This window comes from Scylla paramamosain, chromosome 19 (assembly GCF_035594125.1).
Source record: "Scylla paramamosain isolate STU-SP2022 chromosome 19, ASM3559412v1, whole genome shotgun sequence".
In the NCBI taxonomy this organism is placed as follows: Eukaryota; Metazoa; Arthropoda; class Malacostraca; order Decapoda; family Portunidae; genus Scylla; species Scylla paramamosain.
The window spans coordinates 13,135,868-13,151,141 of record NC_087169.1 but is presented as its reverse complement, the minus strand read 5'-3'; positions in this window follow the sequence as shown (position 1 = coordinate 13,151,141).

Below are 15,274 nucleotides of genomic sequence, written 5' to 3'. Positions count from 1 at the left end.
CCAAACACACTCACCCTGCCAAACCCACCCTATCACATTCACACATTGCATCTCAACGGTATACCCACCCTACCAAAAACACACCCTGCCATTCAGCCACTACATCCTACATGCCCACCCTGCCAAACACACACACATACACACACACACACACACACTCAGAACACCCTGCTAACAAGACAAACCACAAACACATCCCCTACTTCCTCTCCCTAGCTGCATCAAAGCCTCCGCAGCCACACCCTGTCTCACCCTGCCTCACCCTACCTCACTCTGCCACCCTGCCTCACCCTAGCATGGGAGAAACCACCTGGGGTTTTCCAGAACGTTGGATATCAATGGTAATGACAAGGAGAGGAGAGGGAGAGGGAGAGAGAGGGAGAGGAAGGAAAGAAGAAAGGTAGAAGGGACGTGATGGAGAGAGTACAGAGAATGATAAAGTAAGGAAAGAGAAAGGAAGGATAAGGAAAAGAGAAGTTAGAGATGTAATGAGAGGAGGATGAAGAAGAGGGACGAAGGAAGGAATTGAGGAAGGAAGATAGAAGGTAAAACGATACAGTAAGGAAGGAAAGAAGGAAAGGAGAAGGTAAACACATGGTAGAAAGAATAAAGGAAACAGAAAGGAGAAAAAAAGAAAAAGAAAGAAGTAAAGGATAGGAAAAATGAAACAGGTAAATAACAAAGAAAAGGGGAAAGAAGAAAGAAAGAAGAGGAAAAAAAATAATAATAGAAAGGAGGGAGAGAAGGAAAGAAAGTTTAGAGGATGGGGAGCATACGAGAAGACAAAGGGGAGAATAAAGACAGGAAGAGTAAAGAGAAAACAGAAGCAGGGGGAATGAAGAGAAATATGTTAATAAATAGTAAATAATGAGAAGAAAATATAAAAATAGCAATTGATTAAGGAAAAAAAAGATATAAAAAACTCTAGAGAGAGAGAGAGAGAGAGAGAGAGAGAGAGAGAGAGAGAGAGAGAGAGAGAGAGAGAGAGAGAGAGAGAGAGAGAGAGAGAGAGAGAGGTGGGGGAAGGGAGGGGGATGCTGATGAGGGCAGGAGATGATGGGGAATCGATTATAAATGGGGAGGGAAGGGGAGAGAAAGGGAGGGTGGGGAGGGGAAGTGAGGGGAAGGTGAGGGCGAACAGGGGAGAGAAAATAACATTGAAAACAAGAGTAATTTATTGGCCTTTATGAATGAAATGAAGCATAACAGAGGGAGAGGGAAGGGAGAAGAGGGAAGGAAGAGGGAGGGAGAGGCGCGCGGGGAGGCAAGGAAAGGGAGGGAAAAAAATGAAAATACATCATCAAAACAATGAAGTCGTTTTGATAAAAGTGGCTGGATGGATAAGAATGAGTCTGTCAGTCTGATTAATTACCTCTCAGGTATTTCACGATGGCCTAAATATTTTTTCACCTGTGTTATAAAATTCCTCCCCCGCAGTTTGTTCTCGTTTCCCACGTGTTGTTGTCGCTCTTCACTACAAAATTTCGCTCATTTTTTTTCTTTTCCTTCTTATTTTGCTCGATATTATAAGACTGAATTAATTATCATCGGATTTTTTCTTCTGTATCATAACATGTTTAATTAATACTTGGTTTCCTCTTCTCTATCATAAGACTCATTTATTACTATTATTTTTTATTATGAAAGTTAGTATTATCAGCTTTTCTCTTCCACATTATAAGATCGGTTTATTATTAGGCGTTCTCGTCTTTATCATAAGGTTTTCAAGCATCATCAGCTTTTTTGTCCTTTATATCACAAGACTTCCAATTATTATCAGCTTTTCTCTTCTATATCATAATATGTTTGATTATTATCACGTTTTCTCTTATGTATATAATACATTCGCTTATCATCTGGTTTTCTCTTCTGTATAATAAGACTCATTCATCATTATATCTTTCTTCTACATCAATAAGAGTTTTTCATTCATTATCAGTTTTCTTTTCTTCGTCATAAGATGTTCAGTTGTTATCAGGTTTTCTCTTACGTCGTTACTATTCTCTTGCAGATTATAACGCTTTTTTTTTTTATTTCTTCATATCATTACACTTCTAAGTACATTTTCTTCTCTTTAATAAATTTCTCGGAAATCATAAAAATTACTCTTCCTCAGTTTTCTTTTCTTCACAACTTTCTTTGACATTGTAAAGTATGTAGTTCTTTCTCTAAACAACACGTCCGCAGTCCCAAATACAATAGAGCCGTAAAAATAAGGTGTTTTTTTTTCTCTCTCTCTCTTTTTTTTTTTTTTCTGTAATCCTCATCGATACTGTATATATGAATTCCTAAAAAGTGGTAATAATAAAAAATAAAGACCCCTCACATAGATACAGTAAAATAACCATCGGAGAAAGCACACTTTTTTTTCCCCTCCTTTTCCATAACAGCCTTAGATATCGCAAAACTGTTACCCCTTACAAGAACGAAAAAGAAAGAAAAAAAAAAGAAAAAACACCTTCCATACACTAGAAACACTCAAAACAAGGCCATAATCCATACACAGGGAGGAGGATCATTTCAAACACAGACCTTCCTAAAAAATTAACTAAACATCAACTAAACTTACACCTTTCTTTAAGCCAGGCAAGTGAAACAAACCATGAGGCGTGAAGAGAGGGAAGGGAAGAGTGGAGAGATGAGGAGCACGGTGGTAGTTATGGATAGATGAAAGGTGGATGAAAAAGTCGTAACAAAAAGGGAATGGAGAACAAGGAGGAGAACGAAAGGAGGATAAAAAGCTGTAACAAGAAGAGAATGGAGAACAAGGAGGAGGATAAAAAGGCGTGAAAAAGAAGAGAAAAAAAAATCAGGAAGAGGATAAAAAAGCGCGACAAAAAAAAAAAAAAAAATGAAAAACGAAGATAAAAAAAATGTGACAAAGAAGAAAATTGAAAACAACAAGGAGGAAGATGAAAGGTATGGCAATGAAGAGAATGACAAACAAAAAGGAGGAGGATAAAAGTGGTAACAAAGAAGGGAATGACAAACAGGGAGGATAAAAGGCGTGGCAAGAGCAGTGAAAGGATAAGGAGGATGAAACGCTTATGGATAAAGAGACAGAACAAGAGGTGAGGAGAAAATAAATAAAGAAGGGGGGGAAAAAATGAAGTTAATCTCCCCACCTTGATATATGAAACAGTTCGCGGGAAGGAGATTAATTAGGGGAAGCGAAAGAAGTTCATGGAAAGAAATTAAAATCCTTGTATCAGTATTGAGAGAGATGAAAGAAAAATACGAATGACTTGAAAACAAAACACACACACACACACACACACACACACACACACACACACACAGTAATACTAGTAGTAATAGTTGTAGGAGAAGGAAGAGGAAGAGGAGGAAGAGGAGGAGGAGAAGGAATACTAATGCAGGTTGGCCGAGTTACGTGAATCACCGGCAGTTATGAATGAATGAGTCCCGCTGCTTACTACTACTACTACTATTACTACTACTACTACTGTTCTGCTTACTAACCCACCACTTTGAGTATTGTCTCCTCTTTTTGTGTTCCTTCCTTCCTGTATTGTGTGTGTGTGTGTGTGTGTGTGTGTGTGTGTGTGTGTGTGTGTGTGTGTGTGTGTGTGTGTGTGTGTGTGTGTGTGTGTGCTCTCTGTTACTCTCATATCTAGGCACATCTTTCTGAACTCTCTCTCTCTCTCTCTCTCTCTCTCTCTCTCTCTCTCTCTCTCTCTCTCTCTCTCTCTCTCTCTCTCTCTATTTTTACAGCGCAATATGGTGGTCCCCCTCCCCCTCCCTTTTTTCCCTCTCCCTCCCCTCTCCCATCCCCCCCTCCGACCCTAAGCTGCTCTCTTCCTGACCTCTCTTTAGGGTGTAAATTACATGTCCCTGGTGTTTGTGGTTATCCCTTACCGCCCTCTCTCTCTCTCTCTCTCTCTCTCTCTCTCTCTCTCTCTCTCTCTCTCTCTCTCTCTCTCTCTCTCTCTCTCTCTCTCTCTCTCTCAATTTACGGACGTACTGCGTGTATCATTCTTCCATTTTCAACTTCAGAGGAGGAGAAGAAAGAGGAGGTAGATGAGGAGGAGGAGGGGGAGGAGGAGGAGGAGGAGGAGGAGGAGGAGGAGGAGGAGGAGGAGGGGGAGGAGGAAAAATAATAAGGGGGAAAAAGATCCTGATGAAGACAAGAGTAAGGTAAATGATGAAATGCAAAAATGATGAGAAAGAGGAGGAGGAGGAAAAGGCAAAAGAAGAAGAAGAAGAAGAAGAAGATGATGATGAAGAAGAAGAAAAAGATAATGACAAGAGATAGGAGCCAGCAAAGAATGAAATTAACAGAAGCAAAGAATGAAAAATGAAAAAATAAAACGAACGATGCACAGTACAAATGAAAAGTATGTAGTAAAGGAAGAAGAATAACAAAAGGAACAAGAAGAACAAGAAGAACAAGAAGAAGAAATAGAAGCAAAAACTGATAAAAATGTAAAAAAGAAAAATTAAAAAACATGACGATGCGTAATTAAAAATATGAAAAAAAAAATAAGATTTAGAGGAAGAAGAAGAGGAAAGAGGAAGAGAAGGAAGGAAGAGGGAGAGAAAGAAGAAAGAGGAAGAGGAGGAGGGAAAAGGAAGACGAGAAAGGAAGAGGAGGGGGGAAGAGTAAAAGAAGCAAAGGAAGAGAAAGAGGAGGAAGGAAGAGGAAGATGAAAAAAAGGAAGAAGGAGATGAGAAGGGAAGAGGGAGAGGAGGAAGGAAGAGGGAGAGGAGGAGGGAAAAGGAAGCGGAAGATGTTACTGAAAAAAATAAAGATTAAATAAAGAGGAAGATGAGGAGAGGAAGAGGAGGAGGAAGGAGAGGATTGGGGAGATGTTACTGAAAAATGAAATGAGATGAATAACATGAATAAGATGAATATAAATAGGAATATGAAGAAAGAAGAGGAAGAGAAGGAAGGAAGAGAGGAGGCAGAAGATGTTACCGAAAAAAAAGTAAAGAAGATGAACATAAAGATGAATATGAGGAAGGAAGAGGAAGAGGAGGAGGAAGAGGGGACACAGAAGGTATTACTTAAGAAAAAAATAAATAAAGAAGATGAATATAAAAAAGGAAGAAGAGATGAGAGGAAGAGGAGGAAGGAAGAGGGGGAGGGGCGGCGGAGGATGTTGGTGAGTGGGTCATATGGTGGGCGGGTCATCAGGACAATTAGGTCAGAGGTCAGTTCCCGCAGTCTATTTGTCCCCGTCAGCGGCACGTGGGCGGCTTCCGTTCCCTGTGGTGAGGCAGCCGCAAAAAAGTCCCGGCGGCAACACCAGAGAGAGAGAGAGAGAGAGAGAGAGAGAGAGAGAGAGAGAGAGAGAGAGAGAGAGAGAGAGAGAGAGAGAGAGAGAGAGAGAGAGAGGGGGAAAAGGGGCGGGGGAAGAGTAGTGTTCAGAAACAAAATAATTGCAAAGCTCCAATTTTTCTGTCATCTTTTCTTTTTTCTCTTGCTTTCTCTTCTCTTCTCTTCTCTATGTGTCTTTTTCCTTTTCTGCTCTTTTTCTCTGTTCTTCTCTTTTTCCATCTTTCCTTTTCTTATATTTTCTTTTCTTTTCTCTGTGTTTTTTTTTCCCTTTTCATATATTTTTTCTCCCTGTCCTTTTCTTTTTCTATTTCTCCTTTTCTTATCGCTTTTCTCTCTCTCTCTCTCTCTCTCTCTCTCTCTCTCTCTCTCTCTCTCTCTCTCTCTCTCTCTCTCTCTCTCTCTCTCTCTCCCCTCAACCTTCCCCAGCACTCACCAAAACAACATCATCCACCCTCCACACATCTCCCTAACCCAGACACACTTTGCTCTACACATTGACTCCCACGTGGAGAGCTGAGCCGTGACCACGTGGTAGAAAGTAAGGGATTCCCACCTACGGCTCAGGTCTGCCATTTGACACTCCCTAAATACGCTCAAATTCTTCCACAAACTGTCTTATCAGTGCCCGTGATCCCCTCGCCTCTTCCCACCGCACCTGACTCGACTCTCGCTCACCTGCCGGCACCCACGCTCTCACCTGCTACTCGCTGGTTAGTGTTACTTGTACTGGTGTTAATGTTAATGTCTGATAAGGATAATGATGTTATATTCTGTGTTTTTAATAACGATAATAACTAGTGCTAATGTCAATGGCTGATAAGAATATTGATATTGAATACTGTTACTGTGTTATTTGTAGTAACAGCAATGTTAATGGCTGTTAAGAATATTGCTAATGAATAATACTTACTTGTAATTTCTTATTTATACTGATGTTAATGATTAATGGTAATGTTAATGACTAATAAGAATACTGATGCTCAAATTATACTTATTGTTACTGTTATTTATACTGATGATAAAGACTGATGATCATGTTAATGGTTGATAAGAATACTGATACTGACATAATGACGTTACTTTTTTTATCATTATTATCATTTAGGTAAGAGGGGATCTGGCTCAAGGCAACAAAGAGGCAAAAAGAAATCCTCACTAGAGATGCCAGTCCCAAAAGAGAATTTTCAAGAAAGAATATCTACAATTATTAAACTAACTAATACTAATGCCTAAAGCTACGTAGTATTTGTGAGCGATAAGAATAGAAGTGTTAAAATGATACTGTTATTTTGATTATTGATAGTGACTAATAGGTATACTAAGAAGAATGGTGACACTAAGCTAATACTGTTGCTCTCTACCCTGCTTGTCACTTGCACTGGCTCATAAGTGACACAAATGCTGGTGCTGATGTCAAACTAATACTTATTGTTGCTGTCTTACTTATGTTACTAATACTAACTAATACTGATAAGTGATACCATAACCTAATACTACTAATAAACTAACACTCACAACACTAATACTAAACTAATACTTTCTGGGACCGACATCTCAGTGGGCCTTTCTTTTTCTTTAATTAGATTTTTGTTGCCCTTGGTCGGTGTTCCTCCTACATGGAAAAAAAAAAAACTTATTGTAACTAACTTATTTACATTACTAATACAAATCCATGATATTAACTGCTACCACAAACAAATATTAACAATTAAATAATTCTCACTATATTGTCTTTCCCTTCTGCATATATATACTGTTCACTCTTCTCTTTCTACAGGCTGACATCACAAATTCTCCTTTCCTTGTTCAATGTGTAATGCATTCATCATACACACAGAAACAATACACCCTAATTTTCCGCTACACGTGCACTTTTTGTATTGATCCGCTCCTACAGACAAACTTAAATATACCAGACACGTGTTCTCCTTTTCATAATCTATGCATACGTAAACACTCATACATACATCCACATATATAATACACTTTAACATGTTTCTATATAGACTTGTTCTTTCCAACTACACTATCTAAATATCATACACTCACCTACACACCTGCTAACAACATACGCATCATACACACCTCGTATCATCAAATACACTCACCTACACACCAAATACACTCACATACACATCTTCTAACAACATACTCGTACACATCATACACACCTGCTGTCATCATGATACACTCGCCTACATACCCAATACACTCACCTACACACCTGCTGCCACCACATACACTCACCAACATACCCAAGCACACTCACCTATACACCTGCTTCCTATCATTCACACCAGTCTCACCTCTACCTGATCTACCTACACTATTTCACCTGTGCCCCTCGATCCTCTTAACACACACGCCTACCACCTCAGACCCCTTACACACTATCCACACACAAACCAGTCCCCTGTATCCCCTTCACTGCCACTACTCTCTAATTAACAAGGTCATTAGAAGGCCCCACCACCCCCACCACCACCACCACCACCATGGCCAGCCCTCGTGTGACCACCGCGGGACATCTCAAGACGCATCTCTGAGTGGCCGCTGAGATGGCGTGGGAGAGTCAACACTTCTATGTTTACTGAGACGAAAGGATATGCCGAGGGTGGCTGTAGTGGTGATGGTAGTGGTGGTAGCGCTTTGTTCGTTTTCCAGGGTAGAAGAATTAGTTGCAATATTGTAATACACAGGTTAGGTTAGGTTAGGTTAGGTTAGGTTAGGTTGGATCGTGGTGGTGGTGGTGGTGATGAATTTTGTTCGTTTTCCAGATTAGATAAAAGTGGTTGCGTCACCGTAATACGCAGGTTACGTTAGGTTGGGTTACGTTAGGTTAGGTGGTGGTGGTGGTGGTGGTAAGGTTTTGTTCGCTTTCCAGAGTAGAAAAATTGGTTGCGACACTGTAATAGGTTGTTTGACACTGATTGGATGACAGCTCGGTTACCTCCCTTCCCCCTCTTCCCCCACTCCCCCCGCTGAGTCCGTTGATTGGTGCTCCCTCCCCAGGCCTTCCCTCCCATCCCTCGCTTCCTCTCCCGTCCCTTCCCCATGCTCCTGAGATTGAGAAGAAATACTGTTCACCATTTACTACTACTACTACTACTACTACTTCTACAACATTAACAACAATAACAACAACAACTACTACTACTACTACTACTACTACTACTATAACAACAACAACTACTACTACTACTACTACTACTACTACTACTACTACTACTACTACTACTACAACAACTACTACTACAGAAATAATAATAAAAGTAATGATAATAATAACTAACATCTGAGCAACACCCCCTCCCACACACACATACACACACACACACACACACACACACACACACACACCATACATCACCCTCCTGCCCCAAAATACGTCACACTCCCTCTGCTGGTCGCTGTATTTTCCCTAACAATTTCGCTACACTTTCCTAAATCCGGCATCACCATATATTCCCTTCCGTGCGCCGGTTTTTACACGTCTCTCTCTCTCTCTCTCTCTCTCTCTCTCTCTCTCTCTCTCTCTCTCTCTCTCTCTCTCTCTCTCTCTCTCTCACGCAGGAAATGGACACACATCATTCTTTGTTTCCTTTCGTAACATGGATGACTTAATGCAATATACAACTCTCTCTCTCCCTCTCTCTCTCTCTCTCTCTCTCTCTCTCTCTCTCTCTCTCTCTCTCTCTCTCTCTCTCTCTCTCTCTCTCTCTCTTCCCCTTATGTCTTATTTAAGTCTTTCCTTTTCTTTCTTTAATATAAGTTTGATATTTTTATTTGTTATCCTCCATTCTCTCTCTCTCTCTCTCTCTCTCTCTCTCTCTCTCTCTCTCTCTCTCTCTCTCTCTCTCTCTCTCTCTCTGTCTCTCTCTCTCCTCCTTCACTCCCTCTTTCCTCCCCTTCTCCATGTTTACTCCCTCAATGCATCAGTAATCCCTCTCTCCCTCCCTCTCTCCCTCCACCCTTAATCTCTCTCCCCATCTTTATTTTCCTCCTCCTCCTCCTCCTCCTCCTCCTCTACATCCCTTTGTTTCTTTACCTTCATCTTTTACTCTAATTTTTCATCCTTCCCTTATTCTAATTTTATTGAGAGTGGAATAATTCTCTCTCTCTCTCTCTCTCTCTCTCTCTCTCTCTCTCTCTCTCTCTCTCTCTCTCTCTCTCTCTCTCTCTCTCTCTCTCTCTCTCTCTCTCTCTCTCTCTCTCTCTCTCCTCCGAAACAAACGCTTTTGTTTGACGAACCTCTTAGAGTTCTACGATATTGTGATCCAGTATGACGAGAGTAAAAGCGGTAGATATAATATATCTTGATTTTCAAAAGGCCTTCGACAGAATCTCCCACAAACGTCTACTGACTAAACTAAAATCACACGGTATCCAAGGCGACGTGTTGAGATGGATAGAAAATTGCCTAAACAACCGTAAACAAGGAGTAGTAATAAATGGAAAAGCATCCAGCTGGATTAACTAGCGGGCTGCCACAGGGATCAGTCTTAGGTCCAGTTCTTTTCCTTGTTTATACAAACGACACAGGTGAGGGGGTTACCGGTATAATATCAAATTTTGCTGATGACACCAAAATAGCGAATTTCGTAATCTCTAACGAACAAATAATAGAAATGCAAAATAATCTAGATAAATTGTCAGAGTGAGGGCAAAAATGGCAAATGAGTATTAATGCAGATAAGTGTAAAGTGCTTCATGGGGTTTTGAAACGAGAAAGCAAAGTATATTTTGAATGGTACCAACTTGAAAGTGTAGACAACGAAATTGATTCAGGAGTAACAATATCGAGTAGCTTAAAACCTAGCCAACAATGTCCAGAAGCCGCAAAGAAGGTAAACAAAATAATTGGCTGAATCGGCAGATCTTTTGATTATAAATCTAATGACACAATCCTCACTTTGTATAAGTTGTTAGTCCGTCCTTATTTGGAATATTGCGTTCAAGCAATATTCCAAATATTCCCTGTTACCAGAAAGACGTCGATTAATTAGAACGAGTTCAGCGCAGAGTAACAAAAATGATACCAAGCTTAAGAAACAAATCATAAGAAGAGCGTCTTAAAGAACTAAATCTATTCCCATTAACACAAAGAAGACGAAGAGGCGACTTAATACACGTGTTTAAAATCATCAAAGGCATTGATAACATGGACTGCAGTAAGTATTTCACTACAGATTTTTCATAGTACACGCGAGGAAACGGTTGCAAAATTGTTAGGAAATCCTTCAACTCCCATGAATCAAAAAAAAAAAAAAAAAAAATCTACCGTGTAGCTAATCTATGGAATGGGCTTCTTCGAGACGTGCTAGACTGCAACACCATAGAGACTTTTAAACGTCGTCTTGATAAATGTTTTGCCTGCAACAGCGTTTGTTTGTTAGAGATTAACTTACTTGCCATCAGGAAATTGGGACACCTCATTTCATCTATTTTCATTCTTTCCAATAAAATTTCCCTTGGGTTTTTCCTTCTCTAACCTCGTAATGTATTTATTTCCGACCTGTTTCCTGTATGGCTGATGCCGGAAGGAGCGGAGGGTGGGGAGAAAGCCTTCGGCTCTGCTGTCCTTTTTTTCTACCATCACCTTAATAGTCCTAGGGTTAGGGCGCCTCATGAGGACCGCAAGGTCTGTTGTGGCCTGTGTTTCTATGTAACTCTCTCTCTCTCTCTCTCTCTCTCTCTCTCTCTCTCTCTCTCTCTCTCTCTCTCTCTCTCTCTCTCGCGTTTATTTTTCACATCTAGCACATCTAGCCTTCTTTCTTTGTCTACTACTACTACTACTACTACTACTACTGCTACTACTACTACTACTACTACTACTACTACTACTACTACTACTACTACTACTACTACTACTACTACTATATACTATTACTTTAGGCTAGTTCTCTCTTATTCCTCCTCCTCTTCCTCCACTTCCTCCTCCTAGGAGGAAGTACCTCCTCCTCCTCCTCCTCCTCCTCCTCCTCCTCCTCCTACTACTACTACTACTACTACTACTACTACTGTTACTATCGCTCCTCCTCTTCCTCTTCCTCATCCTCCTCCTTCTCTCACTTATCATCATCATTACTCCCCCCCCCTAAGGCCTACATGCAAATCAGGTCACCGCCATTCCGCTCACTGAGGCCCCATTCTCCCCCATTCCCCGCTTGATGAGGGCTGTGACTGTCCCGGGTATGGGGAAGGGAGGGGAGAAGGAGGGATGGACGGGAAGGAGAGGGGATGGAAGACAGTGGGTGAGGATGGAAGGAGGAAAGAAAGGAAAGGAGGGAATGACGGGAGATATCAGAGAGAGAGAGAGAGAGAGAGAGAGAGAGAGAGAGAGAGAGAGAGAGAGAGAGAGAGAGAGAGAGAGAGAGAATGAAAATAAATTGATAAAAAGATGGATGAAAAACGGGAACAAAAAATAAAACTTGTTAAGAAAAAAAGAAAAAAAAAATAAGGATACAATACAACGTAAGGGGAAGAAAAGGAGAATAATAAGGAAAAAAAAAAAGGAATAAAAGCTACGAAAGGTTCTGCTTTGTGATAGAAACTCTTAACGCAAGCCTTTCTTTGTCTGCTACTACTACTACTACTACTACTACTACTACTACTACTACTACTACTACTACCATTACTACTACCACTACTACTACTACTACTACTACTACTACTACTACTACTGCTACTACTACCACTACTACTGCTACTACTGCTACTACTACTACTATATACTACTACTTCAAGCTAGTTTTCTCCTATTCCTCGTCCTCCCCCTTTCTCCACCTCCTCCTCCTCCTACTCCTACTCCTTACAACTTAAACCAGCGAAAACATAAAATTACTTAAAAATAATGTAATGTTCAAGCAAGAAGGAGCGTTAGTATAAGTAGGAAAATTAAATGCTCTCTTGAAAACATTCGGATAAAAACAAAAAAGTAAAGAGAAATTTAAAAATTAGAGGAAAGGTGAAACTATATAAAAATTTAACAAAATGACCCATCAATAATTGTCAAATACCTAAGCAAGGAGAAGTGTTAGTATTAGAAGCAAAATTAGATGCTTGCTTGATATATTCGAAACATTTCAAATACCCTCTCTGCTTCCTCCCTCTAAATAATAAATAAATAAATAAATAAATAAATAAATAAATAAATAAAATAAAATAATAATAATAATAAATAAATAAATAAATAAATAAAGTACCCCAAAAATAGAAAAAGTTGAAAAAAAAAGTATCGACTCCACAAAATCCCTTACAAAATAATCAAATATTCAAACAAGAAGAAGCGTTCGTATAAGAAGCAAAATTAGGTGCAGGCTTAAAAAAAAAAAAAAAAAAAGTGTACAAATAAAGAAAAGAAGAGAGAGAAAAAAAAATGTAAAAATTAACGTGTCTGCAAAATTACTTAAAAATAACCAAATACTTAAGCAAGGTAAAGCACTCGTATAAGAAGCAAAATTAAGCGCATTCTTGAAAACAATCGGAAACAAAAATCTAAAGAAAAAAGAAAGGTAGAAAAAAAGAAGAAAGTGAAAAAGATAAATACAATATAAAAAAAAAAGTATCAACTCTGCGATGGAATTAAATAAATGACCATGTATAAATGAATGAATGTATGGGACAAAGCACAGGGCAGATCCTTTTATCATAACGCAGGAAGAAATACATTCATTTTGGAGGTGTTAGCGCCACGATAAAGCAGGATCACCGGGGTTCATGCATTATGTTATCGCAATTTGTATCGGGAATCTAGCGTTCTAAAAATTTCATTCAGATGGATTTGCCCGCGTGCTGAACCTGTCTGTGCCCGGTGAAATATTGCCGCGGAAAAAAAAAGAAAAAAATATATATATATATATATGTAAATGAAAACAAAGAGAGATAAATGAACTGAAATGTGTCTATGAAAAATAACATGGAGATAATGATTACGAAGAGAGATGAAGTGGAATAAAAGAAAGGAAAAAAAAAAGAAAAGAAAGAAAAAAAATAAACGTAAAAATGGAAGCAGAGTGAAATGTGCCGATGAAAAATAACACGGAGATAATGATTACGAAGAGAGATGAAGTGAAATAAAAGAAATAAAGAAAAAAAAAAAAACGTAAAAATGAAAGTGAAGAGGAACTTAAAAATGAAAGCGGAGAGAGATAAATGAAGTGAAATGTGTCTATAAAAAATAACATGGAGATAGTGATTACGAGGAGATGAAGTGAAATAAAAGAAAAAAATAAAAGATAGAAAAATAAAAAAAATAAACGTAAAAATTTAAACAAAGGAAGATAAACCTAAAAATGGAAGCAGAGACATAAATTAAGTGAAATGTTCCCATGAAAATAATAAATACTATGAGAGATGAAGTGAAAAAAAAAAAAAAAAAAAAAAAAAAGGGAAGATAAATTAAATAAAAAAATTCTTAGGAAAAAATAAAAAGAAAAGGAATAACAATTACAAAGAGAAATCAAGTGAAATATAACGAAAAAAAAAATATCGAAACAGTGATTAATTAAATATAACGATGAAAAAAAAATTTAAACTAAGAAGCATAAATGATGTAAAATATGATAACAGAAAAAAGTCATAATTAAGGAAAATATATATAAAGATATAAGACAAAACAAAAAGATGTAATAAATAAGGAAAGAGAAAGAGAGGCGCAGAGAGAAACAGAAAGAAATTTAGAGTAAAACCGTAAATCAAAAGCCTCACAAGACCAGAAACCAAAGGAACAAAAGAACAGAGAGAGAGAGAGAGAGAGAGAGAGAGAGAGAGAGAGAGAGAGAGAGAGAGAGAGAGAGAGAGAGGATAGATAAAAACACGCAAAATATAGAAAACTGAAACGTGAACTTATAAAATGATACCTGGGAACCAAAACAGAAAAAAAATATATAAATAAATAAAAAAAGGATAAATAAAAAAAGCCAGGATATGCGTGGAAATTGCTGCTAAACTACGGCTTCCTAGAGAGAGAGAGAGAGAGAGAGAGAGAGAGAGAGGAACATTACCACACATGAGAACAGGTCGCGTGAAGTTGACAGGGAGGGACAGGCAGACCGGGAGGAGGGACGAGGCTCTGCTAGCGGGCGAGCCTCTGGGACTGTTATTATTGCCGATTACCGGAAAGGAGAGAGTGTGGCGTGGCGGATTGTTGTGTCAGGATGAAGGGAGAGGAGATACAGTAAGAAATAAAGGGAAATAGGGATGGAATAGAGTGAAGATAGGGAGGAAAATGAGGAAGAGAAGATAAATGAAAAAAATAAAGGGCGAGAAGAATGGAATAAAGACAGTTGGGGGGGAAGGAGAGAAGATAGGAGACGAAGAGATAGGAGATAAGAGGAGGGAAGATAAAGATGAAATAGAGAGAAGATAGGAGATACAAAAAAAAATAGGGCGTAAAAGAGAGAAGATACTGGCCTGGGAAGAAATGAAGGGAGGTAAGTATGAAACAGCGAGAAGATAGGAAGAAAAAGAGGAAAAGGATGGAGAAAGGGAGAGAAGATATAAAAAAGATAAGGAGATAAAGAGAAAAAGGAGAGAGAAAGAGATAAAAATACCGAGAGAAGACAGGGAGACAGAGAGAGGAAAAGGAGGGAGAAAGGAGAAAGGGAGAGAAGGTACTGGAATGGGAAGGAAAACAGGGGAAAGTAAAAATGAAATAGGGAGAAGATAAAGAGGAGAAAGGGAGGGTGAATCAGTGAAATATGTATAAATGAATAAAAGACAAGATAATTAGAGAAAATGGATGATAAAAGAAGGAAGAAACATGAAACAAGGCAAGAAAAAGAAGATTCTGAGGGAGGAAGAAGGAAGAGAGGAAGACATGAAGGAGATAAGGAGGAGATACGGAGGAAAGGAAACGTGAATAGAGGAAAAATGAAAGAAAGAAGATAAGATAAGGAGATAAAAAGGAAAAAGAGAGAGAAAGAGAGAAAAAGAGAGAAGAAATGAAAAGTAAGAAAAATGTAATGAATA